Raw genomic sequence first — 16,367 nt, 5'->3', positions numbered from 1 at the left:
TGGTAAGGGGATTGGTGTGGGTCATCACCCCAGTGGGCTTTTGAGGGCACCTCTGTGCTGAAACTCCTTTGCTCCCCCTGATCTGCATCGGCCTGCTGCCACTGCTGCAAGGCCTCCCATTGGCCTACATTGGAAGCCCGCCCACCATCCTTAATTGGATAACGAGCCCACCCACTGGCCACTGACTAGCCTTTTCTTTTAACAGCGTGGCAATGCGACTTTGTGACCCGGAATCTCTCCAACATTGGGTTCCCAGTCCGAGAAATAAATCCAATCCATAGCTTCCACAGCGAATTGCAGAGGTACAGGAAATCCTGGTCGGACCGGTGAATATTCTTCACAGCTTTCGTCTGATCCTTCATACATTTTGCTCTTTCCATCGTGTGCAATCTGCCAGCCATCAAATCACTTTCCCTTCGCTCCGGTAAGTCAATCCATTTCTTCCTTTTCAACCTAAAGTGGCCCAGGATTGCCAATTTCATTGGCTTTATTTTGAGTTCCTTGCCTTCGTTCAAAGCCATCAGTTACTAGTTGATTTTTTGGGGATTTTACAGACCGTTTCCTAAGCAACCGTATTTGCACTCGCAGAGAAATTATATGGCAGCTGATTGGTTATGTATGACAGCAGCTGGCAGCTATTCAATTGATGTATTCTTGTTTGCTGTTCCTTGTACAATCACTCCAGTTCTACCATTTTAATTTTGACAAAGTAATTCTTAAGCAGAGCATCAATTATTAGAATGGCAACATACACTGCTTGACTCCCAGGGTTAGTCACTTTCCTTGTGTATTCACAATAAACTTCTCAAAGCTCTTGTGTCAGGTCCACGCTGAGCAATGGAGGTACACGGCCAATGTTGACTGATGTAATCTCTTTGAATGTGTTCTCGTTGGTGATTGAGTTACAGATCAGCTTTTTATATCTCCGGCCACTGTATTTTGCTATGGATTAGCAAAGGTATGAGAATGGAAGCAGGTCGGGCAGTAGGGATTCCCTTAAGCCAGCTAAAATCAACATACAACCAATCGCGACAGGTTTTGACGTGATGAAGGGGCTTGCGTGCTCTCCACGATCCGTTGAGCGATTCCACCAGCAAGTCGTTGCTCCTGGTAGGGCCACCCATGGCAGCAAGGTCTGTGGCGTGGTAGGAGGAAGGTGCCATACAAAGTACAGTCCAAAAGGTTCACAGCTGCAGAACAGGTGAAGAATGACTTGCCGGTTATGACGCAGGATGAGGGCCTCCGTGGCCTGACACCGAAATCTGACCAGCAGCCAATCAAGATCGCAGGGAGAATGACAAGTCTCTGCATTAAACAAAGTCACATGCATGGCTTCCACGGTCCATTTGCCAGGGTCTGTGGCGATGGAGGATTGGAGACCGGGGCAAGACTGTGAACCTGGGAGGTCCCTAGTCAAGAATCTGCTGAGATGGGACAGATGCATGAAGGCCGTTGGGAAAGAGATGTCCTTGGGAAGCAGTTTCCGTGACTGAGCCGTCCTCTTCAGGATGCTCCTGACGAGATGGGGGGGGGGGGGGCCTAAAAATAGGCTGCCCACTTCCTCCTGGGCTGTGGGGGGAGTGGGGAGCCGCACCCATTTTGTTGATTAACAGTTCACGATCCCAAGAATGGTAAGGAAGGAAGGACGGAAAGGAGGACGGACAGGAAGGAGGGAAGGAAAGGAAAATGGCAGTTATATAGCACATTAGGGCTGGCACGTTAGCACAATGGTTAGCACTGTTGCTTCACAGCTCCAGGGTCCCAGGTTCAATTCCCCGCTGGATCACTGTCTGTGCGGAATTCGCACATCCTCCCGTGTCTGCGTGGGTTTTCTCCGGGTGCTCCGGTTTCCTCCCACAATTCCTGAAAGACGTGCTTATTAGGGGAATTGGACATTCAGAATTCTCCATCCGTGTACCCGAACAGACGCTGGAATGTGGCGACTTGGGGACTTTCACAGTAACTCCATTGCAGTGTCAATGTAAGCCTACTTGTGACACTAATAAAGATTAGTATTATTATTTTACGATGCCCCAATAAACTTCTCTGTCAATCAAGGAGCCGAGTTGTAAAAATGCGCAAGGAAAGAAAAACTGACTGGCCATCCTTGCTGCAGGGTTTTACACAGCACTCTCTTCAATCCCACTGAATAGAAATGGGTTGATTTTTATTGATAACATGCTGATAAAGAATCATAGGCAACCACTTGCCGTGCCAAAATAGGCAGCATTCCCACAGCACTGTGCAAGAACAAACAGGACCAGTACCAGACCACACGGTCCATCAAGCCAAACCCCAGTGGGTTTCCTCCGGGTGCTCCGGTTTCCTCCCACAGTCCAAAGATGTGCAGGTTAGGTGGATTGGCCATGCTAATTTGCCCTTCTTGTCCAAAAAAAAAAGTTAGGTGGGGTTACGGGGATAGGGTGGAGGTGTGGGGATAGGGTTGAGGTGTGGGCTGAGGTAGGGTGCTCTTTCCAAGGGTCGGTGCAGACTCGATGGGCCGAATGGCCTCCTTTTGCACTGTAAATTCTATGATAACACCTTTAATGCAGCACAATGTCCCAAGGCACAATTTGAAACCGAGCTCACCAGGAGGTAGCAGGGCCCGTGGCCATGGGCTGGGTCAAATGGCTATGCTTTAGGAGGTACCTTAAAGCAGGAGAGAGTGGTACAAGGAAGAGATTTCGGAGTTTAGCGCTCAGACAGCTCACGGCACGGCTGCCAATAACGGAAGGATAAAAATTGGCAATATACAGGAGGTCAGAATTGGACACGCAATTAGATATTAAGGACGGTTTCCTAATTATTTTCTGAAGGCAATAACACTTGGAGAGAAGTGATGGGACTGCTGCATGTCAGCATATTACTGCAGCTGGCAGCAATTCAGCTGATTTGTGTTTGTTTGTTTTCCTTGTACAATTACTCCAATGCATAAAATTGTCATTGAGCTAATTGGAGATTTAAGCATAGTGGCAATTATAAAAATTGAAATGCTTCCACCAGCAGGTAGGTCAGTTACCCGAGGACTCCGATTTTTAAGATAATTGGAGTTGAATCTTCAGCGAATGTTCTCTGATCTGAGCCATTTGTTTCCGAACGGGTTAACGTTGCTATTTAAATAACTGGGAATTTAGGGCTTGGAACCGAGCTGAGGCTCAGCGTCAGCTCCCTCCCGTCACATTCAATTCATTCTCAAAACTGCTTCCCTCCACTTCTGTGATGTTGCCTGTCCCTGGAGTAGCAGCACAGAAGGAGGCCATTCAACCCAACGAGCCCATGCCGGCTCTCTGCCACGGCAATGCAGCAAGTCCGACTCCCCTGCCCTGTCCCCACAACTATTTTTCTTTTGACTGTTTTATCCAATTTCCTTTTATAAACCCCCATTGCATCTGCTTCCACCACATAATCATAGAATTATAGAATTTACAGTGCAGAAGGAGGCTATTCGGCCCATCGAGACTGCACCGGCTCTTTGAAAGAGCACCCGACATAAGCCCACACCTCCACCCTATCCCCATAACCCAGTAACCCCACCCAACACCAAGGGCAATTTTGGACACTAAGGGCAATTTATCATGGCCAATCCACCTAACCTGCACACCTTTGGACTGTGGGAGGAAACCGGAGCACCCGGAGGAAACCGGAGCAGACATGGGGAGAACATGCAGACTCCGCACAGACAGTGACCCAGCCGGGAATCGAACCTGGGACCCTGGAGCTGTGAAGCAATTGTGCTAACCACTATGCTACTGTCCTAACCACTCGCTGCGTAAATAAACATCTTCCCCCAGGATGTTTTTGTTTATTTTGCAAATCACCTTCGAACCGTGTTGTCTGGTCCTTAGAACATAGAATACACAGTGCAGAAGGACGCCATTCGGCCCATCAAGTCTGCACCGACCCACTTAAGCCTTCACTTCCACCCTATCTCCGCAACCCAATAACCCCACCTCAGCTTTTTAGTCACTAAGGGCAATTTAGCATGGTCAATCCACCTAACCTGCACGTCTTTGGACTGTGGGAGGAAACCGAAGCACCCGGAGGAAACCCACGCAGACACGGGGAGAACGTGCAGACTCCGCACAGACAGTAACCCAGCGGGGAATCCAACCTGGGACCCTGGCGCTGTGAAGCCACAGTGCTATCCATTTGTGCTACCGTGCTGTCCTTGACCCATCAGCCAATGGGAACAGTGTATCTCTCTTTCTACTCTGTCCAGGCACTTCATGATCTCACTGAAATTGTGAGGTGACCTTACTGAAACCTATAAGATCCCGAGGGGCATTTGATACAATTGACGCTGGGGTTTTGCCACTTGTGGGAGAGACGGGAACTGGAACAAGAGATCTTCTCAAGATAGAGATGAGGAGAATTTTTTTCTCTCAGAGGGTCATTAGTCCGAGAAATTCTCCTCCCCAGAGAGCAGTGGAGACTGGGTCAGGCAATATATTCAAGGCAGAGTTAGACTTTTGATAAACATGGGAGTCAAGGATTATGAGGAGCAGACAGGAAAGTGGTGTTAAGGCCATAATCAAATCCGCCACAATCTTATTGGATGGTGGAGCAGGCAGGCTCGAGGGGCTCAATGGCCCACTTATGCTCCTTATGATTTTGAACACCTCTTTCAAATCCCCTCTCAACCTTCACTCCCAATGTAGTCCTATGGAGCTAAACTTCAGGCTGTGTCACTTGTTCTATTTATGCGGCCTATGTGCAGCAGTGTGGCACAGTGGTTAGCACTGCTGCCTCACAGCATCAGGGACCCGGGTTCAATTCCAGCCCCGGCTCACTGTCTGTGTGGAGTCTGCATTTTCTCCCCATTTCTGCATGGGTTTCCTCCGGGTGCTCCGGTTTCCTCCCACAGTCCTAAGGTGTGCAGGTTAGGTGGATTGGCCATGCTAAATTGCCCCTTAATGTCCAAAGCATTGAAGGCTAGGATTGACAGAACATTCAGTTATATATCACGGTGTCATACTCTCACAGGTACACTCTGGAAGATCACCGACATGTAAGAGAACAGCTTCTAGCAGCTTGAGTGCCATTGCGACCAAGCACATAAGGGATCTCAAGGCTAGAAATGCCACGTAGACTGTCAAATTTCACCTATCAGCTGCTTTAATACCCCCAGATGTGCATCTACTTACAACCCGCAACATGCCTAATATTTGACCCCTTATTGAAGACAACATTTAAATGTTTAGTCCGTTGGCTCAAAAGCATCTTCCTTCTATCAGTTTTAAATATGTTTTTCTCCCATTTACTGCAAGGTTGAAAGGACAGAACCCATGGTCCTTAATGTTTACATCCAAGCATATGAATTAGGAGCAAGAGTAGGCCATTCGGCCCCTCGAACCTGCTCTGCCATTTGATAAGATCGTGGCTGATCTGATTGTGACCTCAACTCCGCTTGTCTGCCTAACCGCCGATAACCCTGTCAATCAAGAATCTAACCAATTCAGCCTTGAAATATCCATTGGCCCAGCCCTCCACCGCCCTCTGGGGAAAAGAATTCTACTGACCAACGAGCCTTATTTTTAAACTGTGCCCCCTAATTCTTGACTTTCCCTCAAGGAGAGACACCCTTTCAGTTCCCCTCCGGAGGTCGGAGATGCTGGTTCATCATAAGTTATAATTAGCTTGCGATGCCTAACCCTATGGGGTTGGTGCAGTCGTCTCATACATGATGTCGTCAGGAGGGGAACGACCGGCAGCCAGTTGCTTCACGGACTCTTGCTCGCGCAGAAATGAATTACGCGCAGCTGGAAAAGGAAGCTTTGAGCATCATTTTTGGTGTAAGAAGATTCCACAATTACCTTTATGAGCATCATTTTACCCTGCCGACACAGCATCGACCGTTAACTACAATCTTTGGGTGGTAAAAAGTTAGACCTTCTTTGGCAGCTCCTAGATATTGTACCTGTGACTTCATCTCAAGTTCAAAGATATACAAGATCCGATCCAGTGATGGGGAAAATGATGAACCTGGTCCAAAAAGGTTCGCTGTCAGACATCCATAGGAAAAATCAAGTCCGACATCACCAGAAACTTGAGTTGACAGTGCACAATGGAGTTCTCTTGAGGGGAATCTGTGTGATTATTCCTCCATGCTTACGTAGCAGAGTCCTTCGCCAACTGTATGAGGGACATCCTGGTGTGGTAAGGTGAAGGTATTAACGTGCAGTTATTTTTGAAGGCCAGGATTAAATTGAAGAGAAATTTGGGCAATGCCAATCTTGGTCAAAACTAAGGAACACTCTACCATTCCAACCATTCCATCTGTGGGAATGGCCGACTCAGCCATTGCAGAGAATACACATCGATGATGCTGGTCCACTGGAGGGTCGCATGTTCTTAGTGATTGTGCACACGCACTCGAAACAGCCAGAAGTTGCGATAATGAAGTTAACGCTGAATGAGCAGACCATTGAGAAACTAGATGAAATATCTGCAAGGTTTCTAACAGATTGTCACTGATAATGGCACGCAGTTTACTTTGAAGGAATTTAAGGACTACCTGAAAGGGATATACACCAAATTGTTATGGGCCAGGGTTTAGAGAACCCTAAAGTGTATCATAGAGTTCACCTGACCCACAACTTTTAATAGATTGTGGTATGGGGAGCACACGGCCCACTCTACAGGTGTGGTACAGCAGAAATGGAAAAGTACGTTTTAAAAGCAAAACAATGTTTATTCTATGAACTCAAGTTAACCTTTTTAAAACATACAGTGAACATCTCAGCAACCATTAATTCAAATACAACCCCCAAAGAATACAACACTAAGTAATCCTTAATAACTTCACAAACAACATCCAGAAGACAAAAGAAACACCTTTTAACAGAAGAACATCAGGTGCATTCACTACTGAGAACATTTATAATTCTGAATTCACCAAATGATCAAGAGATAGTCTTTCCATGGCAGAGAGAACAGCAGTAAACCTGCTTTGTCTGGCTTCAGCTCCAACACTGAAAAAAACGAAACCAAAAAAAACACCGACACACCCAAACTTTTCTCAAAGTGAAACTAAAAAGCAGAACCAGAGCTCAGCTCCACCCACACTCTGACATCACTGCAGTAACATGAGCAGACAGACATTTCTTAAAGTGACATTCTCATGACAATATCAAGTCAGCTCCATATCATCCAGCAACGAATGGATTGGCCAAACGTTTTGTGCAATCATTAAAACAGAACATCAAAGAACATGGGATCATTACCAAGAAGAGTAAATAAATTTCTAATGTCTTATCGGAACACTGTACACGCTACCACGCAGAGTTCAATGCAGCTGTTCAAGAGGGAACTATGAACACGGTTTGATTTGTTAACTCCACCTGATACTTCAGAGGTTGTCAAACGACAACAACACAAATTGTTCGGAGGGAGAAAATCAACCGGGGAGAGAGAATTAGCTCGGAGCTACATCACCAATGAGAAATGGGCACCAGCTATGGTCCGAGCAAAGACAGGTCCGATATCATACACCGTACAGACGGATGACAAAAGAGTTTGGTTGATCAGTTACTTACTGCGCAAAGTGAGTTTGGAGAAACCTCGCCAGAAGTTCACCTTTAGAAGATCTGGAGAGCTATACCTTGGATCAGAGACCAGAGACAGTGACAAATTCAGATTCTGTTTCTGAGGATTTTGCAAAGCCTATATGGACAGATACTTGAATAACTACTCAAGAAGTACCATCTACGGAAAAGAATGAGGACCCTTCCAAAGTGGCAAGTAGCCAAGTTCAAGAACACCCAATTCTACCAAAAAGGAATAGACGTCACCACAGAGACTTATTGAATTGTATATATGTATTGAAATAATACATCAGGAGATCAATTGTTGGTGTTGCACTAATGAAGTAAAGGGGGGAGGGGTGTTATGTGTCAGGGAATACATTCCTACTGGTTATGCGTCACGTGATGTGTAGTGACATCATAGATACATGGATACATAGTGCAGGAGGAGGCCATTTGGCCCATCGAGTCTGTACTGGCCCTTACTTAAGCCCAAACCTTCACCATATCCCCGTAACCCAACCTAATCTTTTTTTCTTTTTTTATTTAACTATGTGTTTCCCGGTACTCGCAGTGCCGAGAAACACAATGGCTATTCAACGCGACTCACTTTGAATAAGGAGCCTAAATGGGGAGCGCGCAGCTGAGGCCGTACATAGCCCTGGTTGTTTACAACGAGGAGCTCTACTCGCCAGAACTCCCCATTGTAGCAAGAGACCAGGATGCCATCCCCCAACAACACCCATGACAGGCAACCCCAGCCCGATCAAGCGCACACAAAAAATGCTAGCTTGGGGCCTTGGTTGTGTCAATCTAGCACCCAGGTGGCACTGCCAGGGTGCCAGTCCCAGGTGGCATCAGCAGTGCCAGGGCACCACCTTCTCAGGACACCACCTGACATTTGCTTCTCTTGTAAATAATTTGAGATCTGTGCCCTCTCGTTCTTGATCCTTTTACGAGCCGGAATAGCTTCTCCCTATCTACTCTGTCCAGCCTCTTCGTAATTTTGAACATCTCTATCAAATCTCCTCTTAGCCTTCTCCTTTCAAAGTAGAACATTCCCAACCTCTCCAATCCATCCTCGCAACTGAAGTTTCTAATGACTGGAACTATTCTTATAAACCTCTTCCGCACTCCCCCCAGTGTGTTCACATCCTTCCTACAGAACTGTACATGATATTCCAGCTGAACACCAAAATATGGGAACAGTACAACCCATTAACATACATAATTTCAGATGAATAATTATTGCAATAAATCCCGATTAAACGCTTCTTTTCCCCATTTATCCATCGTCATCAGCCCAATCCCACTTGCCCCTGGCTCTGCACTTTCTGAGAAGCTGTTCATCTCCAGCAGTTTCCGGATGATTGGCTGTTGACCCGAGACAAGGGGCTGTAGTCTCCGCTGTCGCGATTCTCCGTTGTGCCTGGGGATTTCCTGACGGTGTGGGGCTGCCCACAGTGGGAAACCACATTGGTCTGGTTGGCGAGGTGGAGAGTCCCAGGGGTGCGCCGCACTAGAAATTATAGAATTTACAGTGCCGAAAAAGGCCATTCAGCCCATCGAGTCTGCACCGGCTCTTGGAAAAAGCACCTTACTTAAGCCCACACTTCCACCCTATCCCCGTAACCCCACCTAACCTTTTGTGGACACTAAGGGCAATTTAGCGTGGCCAATCCACCTAACCTGCACATCTGAGGACTGTGGGAGGAAACCGGAGCACCCGGAGGAAACCCACGCACACACGGGGAGAACCCACGCAGACATGGGGAGAACGTGCAGACTCCGCACAGACAGTGACCCAAGCCGGGAATTGAACCCGAGACCCTGGAGCTGTGAAGCAACTGTGCTAACCACTGTGTGGCCCGTAAATCTGGTGCGGCGGGACGAGAATCCCGCCCAATAACTGTTTCCCTCTCCACAGGTGCCTCCCGACTAGCTGAGGATTTCCACCATTTTCTGCCTTTCTATTTCTGTTTATTACTTCCTCGAGTCTCGGCTTCCTTGGAGCAAAGGCGCCCAACTATGCGGTCATCAATTTGATAGCGCTGCCTCTTTGGAAATCGCATCGGATGGGCAGAAGGCTGGATCGGCAAGTTAACGACGGTCGCCGGGGAAATGCACACTTTCAGGGGCACGCTGGTTCACTGCTCTGGATTTCTCATCTTGTTTTCTTTAAAAAAAAATATAAACACAGCGTTGCCAGCACCTTTGTTAATGATCTGCAGGCTCGGCAAGCTGCTACGGTCCACTTCCTGCACGCAGCGGCTGTGATCGTGTGTGTTGCCAGTCCTCCAACACTTCCACTCCTCAGCTCAGTGGAACGGCAAATGAAAAATGAGCTGGTGCAGATAACAGATTGCTTCACTTACTGCAGCGGCAGGTAAAGGCATTTCAAGGTGCTCGTGGCTCTCCTGCGGGAGAGAGAGAGGGAGCTGCGCGTGGCAACGCAACGCCGAGCGGACACCTTCAGGTGAGGATCCGAGCCCCCTCCCCACCTTTTGTCTGTTCTGCTACGGGGGAAATGAGATTATCGTTTTTGCGAATGGACCTGGTGATGCACCAAACGGGAAGGGAGGCAAACGCATGAGGACCGGACAAAGGAACAGAACGAAATACAAGACAGACTTGCATTTAACGCTTTTAATTTTAGCACTTTGCGGCCATTGAAATATTTTCAAAGCGCAAACACTGTTGCAACGTAGGAAAGATGACAGCTAATTTGTGCACAGCAAGGTCCCATAAACAGCAGTGTGATCACGGGGAGATTTTTTTTCTTGTGATGCTGGTGGAGGAATAAATAGTGTCCAGGACACTGGGGATAACAGCACCCCCCTCCTCCCCGCCCCCTAACCCCCTGTTCTTCTTCAAACTGGTGTCCTGGGATCCTTTACACCCACCCGAGCGGCAGAGACGGGATCTCGGTTCAGCAACTGCACCGAAAGACGGTGCCTCCGACAGTGCCGCAATTCCTCGGTCCTGCACCGGAGTATTTTTTCTTATCCTTCCACGGGGATGTGGGAGAGACACCAGAGAGGCCAGGATGGATGCGTTGCCCATCCCTAATTGCCAGTGAACGTGGCCATTTCACAGAGCAGTGAAGAGTCAACCATTTTACTGTAGGCGTGAGTGAACCAGTTGGGTCATTGCGACAAGCGGCAATGGCTTCATGGTCATTGCTAGACTTATAATTCTAGATCTTTACTGACTTTCACAACCTACCATGGTGGGATTAGAACCCCGGATTAGGTCCCCAGAATACTGCACTAGGTTGTGGGGTTACGAATTCAGTGACAACACCACTACTCCCCCCCCCCCCCCCCCCCCCCCCCCCACCCCCTCAAATCCTGGAGTGGGACTTGAACCCAAAACTTTGTGATTCAGAGTGCGGCCAACTTAGCCATGGCTGACTCATGTTGATAGGACTGAATGCAGTCAGTGTGAAAGGAGGCTTGCGTGGGGCGTAAAGGCTGGCATTGGCCAGTTGGTCCAAATGGCTTCTTTCTGTGTTGCAATTCCTATTTAACTTTTTAGCAGGATTTATTCCCACCCTATTGCAAATTCCCCACTCGGTGGCCCCTCCCCCTACTGCTTCATGCACCCAGAGTGAAGCTCGTGCACGATCGGCCATGTCAAGCAGTGTTTGCAAACTTTATTTCATAAGTTGACTGACACCTCAGTCAGCCTCATGAAGATCTTCTCCTGCACTTGTAAAGCAAACAAATCCTCTGTAGCCCAGAAAGAAGCTCCTACAACTCAGGGTGAGTTCCAGTTAGGGTTACCAACCCAAGTTGGGCCTATTCCAGGAGATTCCAGTCCATCACCTTCAACAGCTTTGTCCAGCCAAACATCTTCCTGCTCTTAACTACTGTCTCCAGTATTTTTTTTAAAAATGAACATCAAATGTTTTTTTTAAAACCCCACATACATTTGTGTTTTCTTTCTGCAACAGTGTCTTTGCTTGAAGACAAATTCCTGGAGATTCCAGGGCGATCCTGGAGGAGTTGGCAACCCTGGTTCCAGTTACTGTTGCATCAAACAGGCCTGTTCACCGGGAATTCTCCTTCCGGGCAGCGCTGGGTGAGAGTGCCCCCTACTGTCCAGATCAAAGTTGCACTCTTCAAACAAGGATATTCAGGATGGACTTTATTGAAGCAGGGAGATCCCACCTTACTTGATTATACAGATTATACTGTTCACCAGCTATGTATGTGTGTTTGTGGTGGCGTGGGGCTGGGGGAGGGGGGGGGGGAGGATATCTACAATGCATCTGCAGTTCAAATGTGTAGTTTAATTCCTCTAGATTTTAAAGGCTCCCTTCCTCCGCCCCCATCTCACACGGACCTCGAACCAGTAAAAGAGTGGTTTCCTGAGTGTACAAGGAGATAAAGGGATGAAGGAAGGTTAACCTTTGTTGTGAGAAGAGTTGAGCAAAAGAGCGAGGATGTTATACTTCAGTTATACAGGACATTGGTGAGACCACATCTTGAATATTGTGCGCAGTTTCTGCCTCCTTATTTAAGGAAGGGTGTAAATGCGTTGGCGAAAGTTCAGAGGAGGTTCGCTAGATTGATAACTGGAATGAGTCGGTTGTCTTATGAGGGTAGATTGGACAGACTGAGCTTGTTTCTACTGGAGGTCAGAAGAGTGAGGGGGTGACTTGATTGATAAGAACAAAGAACAAAGAAAATTACAGCACAGGAACAGGCCCTTCGGCCCTCCCAGCCTGTGCCGATCCAGATCCTTTATCTAAACCTGTTGCCTATTTTCCAAGGATCTACTTCCCTCTGTTCCCCGCCCATTCATATACCTGTCCAGATGCATCTTAAATGATGCTATCGTGCCCACCTCTACCACCTCTGCTGGCAAAGCGTTCCAGGCACCCACCACCCTCTGCGTAAAAAACTTTCCATGCACATCTCCGTTAAACTTTTCCCCTCTCACCTTGAAATCGTGACACCTTGTAATTGACACCCCCACTCTTGGAAAAAGCTTGTTGCTATCCACCCTGTCCATACCTCTCATAATTTTGTAGACCTCAATCAGGTCCCCCCTCAACCTCCATCTTTCCAACGAAAACAATCCTAATCTACTCAACCTTTCTTCATAGCTAGCACCCTCCATACCAGGCAACATCCTGGTGAACCTCTTCTGCACCCTCTCCAAAGCATCCACATCCTTCTGGTAATGTGGCGACCAGAACTGCACGCAGTATTCCAAATGTGGCCGAACCAAAGTCCTATACAACTGTAACATGACCGGCCGACTCTTGTACTCAATACCCCGTCCAATGAAGGCAAACATGCTGTATGCCTTCTTGACCACTCTATTGACCTGCGTTGCCACCTTCAGGGTACAATGGACTCCCAGATCTCTCTGTACATCAATTATCCCCAGGACTCTTCCATTGATCATATAGTCCGCTCTTGAATTAGATCTTCCAAAATGCACCACCTCGCATTTGCCTGGATTGAACTCCACCTGCCATTTCTCTGCCTAACTCTCCAATCCATCTATATTTTGTTGTATTCTCTGACAGTCCTCCTTGCTATCTGCAACTCCACCAATTTTAGTATCATCTGCAAACTTGCTAATCAGACCACCTATACGTTCCTCCAGATCATTTATGTATATCCGAGCACGGATCCCTATGGAACACCACTAGTCACCTTTCTCCATTTTGAGACACGCCCTTCCACGGTCTTGACAAGATGGACGTGGAAAGGACGTTTCCTCTTGTGGGTGAATCCAGAACGAGGGGGCTCTGCTTTAAAATTAGGAGTCACCCTTTTATGACAGAGATGAGGAGAAATTTACGCCCTGAGGGTTGTGAGATTTTGGAACTCTGCCTCAGAAGACGGTGGAGGCAGGGCCACTGAATATTTTGAAGGCGAAGGTAGATAGATTCTTATTGGGCAAGGGAATCAAAGATTATCTCGCGTAGATGGGAATGTAGAACTCGAAACACAAACAGTTCAGCCATGACCTTATGAAATGGTGGAGCAGGCTCGAGGGGCCGAGTGGCCTACTCCTGCTCCTATCTCCTACCTTCGTACGCAGGTAAGGAAAGGTTTTCATTTATATCGTGACGTTTACAACCACAGGACGCCCTGGAGCGCTTTGCAGCCAATGAAGTACACTTGAAATGTAATCATTGCTGTAACGTAATAAACACAGCAGCCAATTTGAGCATGGCAAGCTCCCACAAACAGAAACATGGTAATGATTAGATTATTCTGCTTCCAGTGATGTTGGCTGAGGGATAAATATTGGCCAGGACACCGGGGTGACTCCCCTGTTCCTCTCTGGAATAGTGCCAGTGGATGCAGATGTCGACAGGAGTGGGCTGACGGCCCTCAGATTATGCAGGAACATGCAAAGTAGGAGCAGGAGTAGGCCATTCGGCCCCTCGAACCTGCTCCGCCATGTGATAAGATCGCGGTTGATTTGATTGTGCCCTCAACTCTACTATCCTGTTACCCCCTAAACCTTTTGGCTCCCTTGATAATCAAGAATCTATATACCCCTGCCTTAAGATTATTGAATGACCCAACCCCCCACTGCTCTCTGGGGAAGAGAGTCCCGCAGACTAATGACCCTCAGAAAAATGATTTATTTTCTTCATCTCTGTCTTTTTCTGATTAAGAAAATGGGTTAAAGGGATTTAGGCAACAGGTGGGGAGGTGGGACCAGGACGAGATCAGCCACGATCTGATTGAACGGCGGAGCCGGCTCAAAGGGCGAAATTGCCTACTTCTGCTCCTAATTCCTATGTTCCTATGTCGTAAATGGGATGCTCCTTGATTTTTAAAACAGTGTCCCTGAATTTTAGTCGCTCCCACAAGGAGAAACACACGTTCAGCATCCACCTTGTTAAGTCCCCTCTGGATCTTATGTTTCAATAAGATCATCTCTCATTCTTCTAAACTCCAACATGCCCAACCTTTCCTCACAAGATAAGCCCTTCATCCCCGGATCCAATCAAATGAACCTTCTCTGAACTGCTTCTGATACCCTTTCTTAAGTAAGGAGAGCAATGCTGTAAACTGTACTACTCATACGATCTCATCAATGCCCTGTAAAACTGCAGCAAAACATTTAGATTCACGTCCCACTCCAGAGCTTGAGTACAGTAATGGAGGATGTCACTCCAGGGCAGTACGGAGGGAGCACTGCACGGTTGGAGGTGCCATATTGCAGAAAATACATTCGAGCAAAGTCCCGCTTGCTTGGGTGGTTGTAAAACATTCCACAAGTATTCTGGTGAAGAGCAGGGGAGGTATCGCCGGGGTCCTGGCCATTAATATTTGTCCCTCTATCATCATCACAACAAAAAAAGCAAATCTGGTCATTACTGCATTGCTCTTTCCACCCAAAAAGAAATGTTGGTGGAAGGCAGATGCTAATCTGTGACACCAACATGACCGAAACCAAAATGGCGGTGTGGTAGTATGACTAGGGGTATTAAGGTACCTGGAAGTGTGAGCTGCCATTGGTGCAGAGGACTCGCTGCCCATTGGCCCAGGTAAGTCATGTGCCTCTCAGCCGATTGGCTGAGAGGTAGGTAGCTCCGCCTATGAGGCGGGATATAAGAATCCGTGCTTCCCGGCAGTCGGCCTTTCTTCTGTACGCCTGCTGCCGGGTACACTTCTTGTGTATTAAAGCCTATCGTTCAGACTTCATCTACGTTTTGTGTCCACTGGCGGATGAAAGCAGAACTAGGGGGCATAGCCTCAAAATAAGGGGAAGTAGATTTAGGACTGAGTTAGGAGGAACTTCTTCACCCAAAGGGTTGTGAATCTATGGAATTCCTTGCCCAGTGAAACAATTGAGGCTCCTTCATTAAATGTTTTTAAGGTAAAGGTAGATAGTTTTTTGAAGAAAAAAGGGATTAAGGGTTATGGTGTTCGGGCCGGAAAGTGGAGCTGAGTCCACAAAAGATCAGCCATGATCTCATTGAATGGCGGAGCAGGCTCGAGGGGCCAGATGGCCTACTCCTGCTCCTAGTTCTTATGACTCTGCTTCAGTTGGAGTCATACGGACACCAATCGTTAACTCTGACTCTCTCGCGCTCTCTCCACAGATGCTGCCAGACCCGCTGAGATTTTCCTGCATTTTCCGTTTTTGTTTCCGATTTCCAGCATCCGCAGTATTTTGCTTGAATTAAAGGGACAGGACAGACATGGAGGGCTGAATGCCCTCCTGTGCTGTATCTGTGATTCTGCAATACAGCAATGCACCAAATATTCACAAGATATGCCTTTCCCCTGAAAGACCGCTTCAAACAGCTTCAAAGCAGTGGTCCAACCTGCTGTAACATAGGAAGGCTGACGGAGTCATCAGCTCAACTTGCTCACTTGAAAGCGAGGAGGTTCTGCCGTCTGAATTCTCCGGCATTCAGACATCTCTGGGCTCCCGTGACTTGGTGTGCATGTACACTTGTCCTTTAAGGTCCTTTAAGAGCAGGGTAGATGCAGTGGTTAAGAAGACATATGGTAAACTTGCCTCTATTAGCCGAGGTGTAGAGTTTAAGCGCAGGGAGGTTACTCTGGAACTGTGTAAAACGCTGGTTAGGCCACAGCTTAGAGTATTGTGTGCAGTTCTGGAATCCACATTATAGGAGGGATGTGATAGCACTGGAAAGGGTGCAGAGGAGATTTGCCAGGATGTTGCCTGGGCTGGAGAGTTTTAGCTGTGAAGAGAGATTGGATAGGCTGGGTTGTTTTCCTTGGGGCAGAGGAGACTGAGGGAGGAGATGATTGAGATATATAAAATTATGAAGGGCATAGGTAGACAGGAAGAAACTTTTCCCCTTGGTGGAGGGATCAATGACCCGGGGGG

The 16,367-nt window shown here is 47.6% G+C and overlaps 1 protein-coding gene across 3 annotated transcripts in view; it reads right to left on the bottom strand.

The window, feature by feature from the left end:
- The window catches only part of smyd3 (SET and MYND domain containing 3), an 894,585-nt gene that overhangs the window by 454,701 nt on the left and 423,517 nt on the right, over nt 1-16,367 (bottom strand). The gene's annotated exons all lie outside the window — the stretch shown is intronic.

Source organism: Scyliorhinus canicula, chromosome 1 (assembly GCF_902713615.1).
Source record: "Scyliorhinus canicula chromosome 1, sScyCan1.1, whole genome shotgun sequence".
Taxonomy (NCBI): domain Eukaryota; kingdom Metazoa; phylum Chordata; class Chondrichthyes; order Carcharhiniformes; family Scyliorhinidae; genus Scyliorhinus; species Scyliorhinus canicula.
Note: the sequence above shows the minus strand (reverse complement) of the source record. Positions and strands in the feature narration are given on the sequence as shown.